Here is a 6,127-nt window from a genome sequence, read left to right on the forward strand (position 1 = left end):
CCCCTCCACTCCCCCATGGGACCTCCCATGCAGTATTCACATGGTGAAGCAGGGGTTACATGGATTTGCTGGTCCTCCCTCCTGCAGGGTTATTGGGGGGTGTGGGGGAGGGGCACATAAAGGTCAGTAGAAGCTAATCAAACCAGATCATATATGAAGGAGTGAACTACCTCTTTGAGGGACAGGCTAGAGCATACAGCTGGAACAGCCTGGGGCATAATCAAGGAAGCCTCAAGGTGGCTGGGCTATTTAACCAGGAAGCCGAGCAAGGGAGAAGCCTGTGGGAGCTATTTTCTCTCTCAGGCTTTAGAGGTGAGATCTACAAAAGTATTTAGGGCCTAAACCCCAGACTTAGGGTTTAAGTGCCTAAGTCCTACTTTTGGTTCTACGGTGATTCCCAGTGAACCCCTGCCCATCAGCTCGTCCCCACTCCCTGCCCGGGCTCAAGTGTCGGGATCCCCAGCGCCGAACCGGGTGGGGAGCGGAAGCCACCTCCTCCCCAGCCAGGCTCTCTCAGGCAGCTGCTGGGCAGGGCTGCAAAGCAGTGACTGGGTGGGGCCGGCGTTAACAGCGGCTCCCTCCTGCTCCCCACCTGGGCTTCTGCCCGCCAGGGAGAGCAGCAGAACGTGCTGCGGGGGGAGGGCAGATGCAGCAGGAGAACAAAGTGCTCCCCCCCCGCAGGTAACATGAGGTGGGTAGAGCACGGTGGCCCTAGGCTGGCAGGGGTGGGACAGTGACCTGCCCTTTAGATTGTGCCCCCCACTATGGGGAGGCACCAGTTGTATATGAGGCACCCTTGGGGGCAGGGGCAGAACAGCATTGTGGGAAGGGGCCTAGGATGGAGTGGGGGGATTGATCGCCTATGCTGGAAGTCGGTGCCTATGCTCCTCGGTGTGTGCAGGGTGGTACGGGTGATGGCAAAGGCAGCTGGGCGGGTATGTGGAAGAGCCAGCAGCTCAGGGGCCCATTGACTGTTCTGCCCTGGGGCCCAGAATTGCTGTTGGCTGGCCTGCTCTAACCACTGAACTAAAAGTATAAGGGGAACGGCCCCACCATCCCTCCACCTCCTCTGTGTGGAACGAGGCAGGTGCCTAACTCGTTGCCACAAGGAACCCCTTCGGCGCCAAAGCGTTGTCTGTTGGTGAATGGGCAGCAGGGATAAGGGTCTGTCACCAAGAGAGGAGTGGGGCTCAGCACAGAACCCTCTGGTCAGCACCTCCCATTCCTTCCCGCTTTGCAAGCCGGCTGCTGTGGAGCCCATTCTCAGGCGCCATTCTCTCCCCATTCACTGTATAAGGAGCCAAGGTGTGTAACTTGGCCTGGTGGATTGCAAGGTTGTTCCTGGATTTTCTAGGTGCCTAAAAGTTAGGTGGTGTCACTGTCATGGTATAATCCCCACTCTGAACCTTAGGTCGAAAAGATGGGGTACCAGCATGAATTCCTCTAAGCTCAATTACTGGCTTAGAACCTGTAGCGCTGCCACCAACCAGGAATTACAGTGCCTGGTACACTCTGGTCCCCCCAAAACCTTGCCCGGGGACCCCCAAGACCCAGACCCTCTGGATCTTAACACAAGGGAAGTAAACCCTTTCCCTCACCGTTGCCTCTCCCAGGCTTCCCCTCCCTGGGTTACCCTGGAAGATCACTGTGATTCAAACTCCTTGAATCTTTAAACAGAGAGGAAAATTTACCTCCCCTCCTCCTTCTCTCTCTCCCTCCCAGACTCTCCCTGAGAGAGAAAGTAATCCTAACACAGAGAGAAAATTAACCTTTCTCTCCCCCTTCCCTCCTTTCTCCCCACCAAGTCCCTGGTGAATCCAGACCCAGTCCCCTGGGGTCTCACCAGAATAAAAAAAAAAATCAGGTTCTTAAACAAGAAAAACTTTTAATTAAAGAAAGAACAAAGGTAAAAATTATCTTTGTAAGTTTAAGATGGAATAGGTACAGGGTCTTTCAGCTATAGACACTGGGAATACCCTCCCAGCCTAAGTATACAAGTACAAATTAAAATCCTTTCAGCAAAATACAAACTTGAACTCCTTCCAACCAAATACACATTTGCAAATAAAGAAAACAACCATAAGCCTAACTCGCTTTATCTACCTAGTACTCACTATTTTAAACTTATAAGAGCCTGTATTGGAGAGATTGGCGAGAAACCTGGTTGCACATCCGGTCCCTTTGAGCCCCCAGAGTGAATAACAACCAAAATCTAACAGCACACACACAAACTTCCCTCCCTCAAGATTTGAAAGTATCCTGTCCCCTGATTGGTCCTCTGGTCAGGTGACAGCCATGCTCACTGAACTTGTTAACCCTTTACAGGCAAAAGAGATATAAAGTACTTCTGTTTTATTAACTCCTACTATCTGTTTATGACAGTCACGCTCAGCAATTACAATGCCTAAATCCCTTCATGGATCCCCTCACAAGAGACCAGCCTAAACTGACTCAGTCTTGGTTTTGTAGCCTTTAAATTCGGGAGCAGTAAATCAAGCTCCTCATGAATGGTTTATTGTAATTTCCTGTGCTCTGAAGCTTTATGAAACAGGGATGTGCAATTTTGTTACGATATATTGGCTTCTCCTTGCCTTGGGCTGTTATAGAAAATTTATTGCTGCCCCAATCAGAGGAAATTAAGGCAGAGCATATCTGCAACACCACACTGGGTTCCCAGGGAGTGTATGGGGACAACCCACACCTTTACACAACAGCGCAGGATTCTTTTCCCATGCACATCTGCCTAGCACCCAGCCCAACTTGGGCTGGGCACCAGGTTTAGGATTTGTTTTCTGAGTGTTCATCTATAGAATTCAGTTCCGTATTGTGCTGAATTATTACTCTTTGTTTCAAATGGTTATAATCTGAGTTATGATTTTATTTTGAATCTCATGATATTTGGTGGTGGTCTTAAATCCCAGCTCCTGGAGTCCTGTGATTGCACAAGAATCTCAGCTTTCAAGGAAGCTTCTAGCCCCTCATGGTTATGGAGAAAAGCTTGAAAACATGACTGTAGTGCACCCTAAAGGCCCCAAACCCTAAAAGCAAAAAAAAAAAGCATTATTTTTTAAAAAATCACTATTTTTAAGCCGATTTCAATATTTGTGTGAGTTGGCACTTGGGATTGGCAATACTGCAATTGCATAAATTTTTTAAATTAAATAAAATCATATCTTATACCTCAGCCTCATTAGCTGGATTATGTCCTGGTCAAGTTTCAAGCTTCAACCATTTCTTCTGTTATCATGTTGACAAGAAGTTTTCTTTGTTAAATATTTTTTTCATGTGTGCTGAACAAGAAAGAGAGAGAATTTAGCTTGAATCTTCCAAAAAAACTCCCCTTTAGGCAGAGAGCAAAAATGGAAAATTTTATCCCTAACAGTTACTTCAAAAATTGTGAGCATGTGCAAACAGTAAGTTATCACAGAAGATGGGTTTCATCCTTTGTAACGAAGGTCACAGACAAGCAACCTCTATAATATAGGATTCACCACACCCACCAATGAAAGGAAGCCATCTCTGGGGTATGATGCAACAGCTGTTTAAGGGGTGAAGAAGAATACTGAAATTATTGGAGGACTTTATGTAAATAGAATGTAATTAATTTAATCTAATCTGTTTGTTCAGGTATTTTATCACCATTTTATCTGAGTGTGTGGAAAAAAAACCTGGGTTAATATTCCTTATTGTTGCAAAAAATACCATGGAATAGTTCAGGATCACAAATATTCAAGACCTTCATTTAATAATGCAACCAGAAGCCTAAAGTATCTTCAGCAGCATAGAACCTGCTGCTGCTATGTTGGATCAGTAGTTGGCTGGAAGGGTGCCAGCTACTGATGACCCACCAGCAATAATTCCTCCAGCATCCTGGGTTTTCCTTGAAAGACTCCCATCCAGCTGTTGACCCCAGCAGCGGCCCAACCCTGCAGTAGGAGGGAAAAAAAGAACTTGTTAACTTTACATAGTGTAGTTGTAGCCATGTCAGTCCCAGGATATAGAAGAGACAAGGCGGGTGAGGTAATATCTTTACTGGATGAACTTCTGTTGATGACAGAGACAAGCTTTTGAGTCACACAGAGATGAAGATATTACCTCACCCACCTTGTGTGGCTAACTTTGTGTTCATTAGTCTCACTTCTTTTATGAAATAATAAGTTTAATCAAATCTCATGCTTTGGAGTGGGAGAATAGAATTTCCACACTTTGCAAGCCTCCATTGTTGGCTCTTTTCATCTTCTTCAGGTATTGGCCACTACTGGAATCAGGATGCTGGGCTTTGTGTGATCCAATGTGGCAAATTGTGCCGTGTGCTATTGTGTTTCCGCCAACATGTCCCGATGGAATAATTCTATATGATTAATTGTTTAGGTGGCTAATAAGTACATCATTTTAATTGAGGAAACACAAAGCTAATATTTGCTTTTATTTTTTATGCTGGGTAATTCATCATTAATAAAAGCAGACGGGATCCAGGATCCAGACAGGTCTGGTGACTTACCCGTCTCACATACTGTACATAAGAAGTGTGACACCCAACTTGTGCCAAAATGTCAAGGCCTGCAGGGAATTCAGAATACAAACCACACATTCACTGAATTCTCAGGTTACAAAGCCAAGTGCACAGCTCTAGCATTCACATTGTTTATTTTCAAACCCTCATGTATATTCCATTACCTGAGTACTGCCAACACAATTTTTCTGAGCCTTGGAATGTCCAGTCCAGCATGTGAATCTTTGCCTCTCAATAATCATCACTGAAAGAGCGAGATCACCCCCTTTTCTATGTAAAATGCCCCTTTCCCTTCACTCAGGTTGTTTCTGTGCTCCCTTCTGATATAACAGGCAATGTGAACTGATGCCACCAACTGAATTTCTATCTTTCTTGACTTTAATGCATGTTGCCGTTTTCCCCTCTACCTTCCTATAATTAATTTTCTTGAATTTACAATTTCTCTCTAATGCACACAGATTTATATACTGATACAGGGCTGCCCAGAGGATTCCGGGGGCTTGGGGTCTTTGGCGGCGGGGGGCCCTTCCGTTCCGGGACCGGCTGCTGAAGTGCCCCAAAGACCCGCGGCAGGGGCCCTCCGCAGCCGAATTACCGCCGAAGCGGGATCCGCCGCCAAAGTGCAGCCAGGTCTTCAGTGGTAATTCGGCGGCAGGGAGTCCCCGCCGTGGGTCTTTGGGGCACTTCGGTGGTGGGTCCCAGAACGGAAGGACCCCCCACCACTGAATTACCACGGAAGACCCAGCTTCACTTGGGCAGCGGGTCCCGTTTTGGCAGTAATTTGCCGGCAGGGGGGTCCTTCTGCCCCGGAGTGGAAGGACCCTCCGCCGGCAAAGACCAGGAGCGGAAGAAGCTCTGGGGGCCTGGGACGTGCAAGAGTTTTCCGGGGCCCCCAGAGCAAGTGAAGGACCCCACTCCAGGGGCCCCGAAAAACTCTTGTGGGGGCCCCTGCGGGGCCTGGGGGCAAATTACTCCTCTTGCCCCCACCCCAACGGTCCTGTACTGATATAGCAGAAAGTATAGATATTTGTTACTAGCAGGCGCTTTCATCTAGCAGACAAAAGTATAACAAGATCCAATGTCTGAAAGCCAAAGCTAGACAAATTCAACCTGGAAATGAGGTGTACATATTTAAAAGTGAGGGTACTTACCCACTGGAATAAGCCAACAAGTGATTTGATAGATTCTCCACTGCTTGAAGTCTGTAAGTCAAGACTGGATGTCATCCTAAGAGATATGCTGAAGCTCATTCTAAAGTTGTTGGACTTGATGCAGAAATCACTGGGTGACATTCTATAGCTTGTACTATGCAAGAGAGGATTGTAACTGTTCCTATTGGCCTTAAAATCTGTTAGTCTTATTTCCAGAATGTAAGTTTCTGAAAGCCATTTCCACAGATGAGTGTCCTGCAATATGATAATATAAGAAGCTCAAAAGTAACCCTTAGGCAATAGTCAGGTTCTTTTGGATTTCTCCAAACAGCCATCCAAACGTCAGACAAAGTGTTACACTAAAACTTTGGTTACCTGAGCCACAGTTGTCCAAAAATTCCTCTTATTTAAAATGAAGTCATGTCTCTTCACCTGCATCATACTCATCAGGAGCAAAGAGTCC

Source organism: Gopherus evgoodei, chromosome 1 (assembly GCF_007399415.2).
Source record: "Gopherus evgoodei ecotype Sinaloan lineage chromosome 1, rGopEvg1_v1.p, whole genome shotgun sequence".
Taxonomy (NCBI): Eukaryota; Metazoa; Chordata; order Testudines; family Testudinidae; genus Gopherus; species Gopherus evgoodei.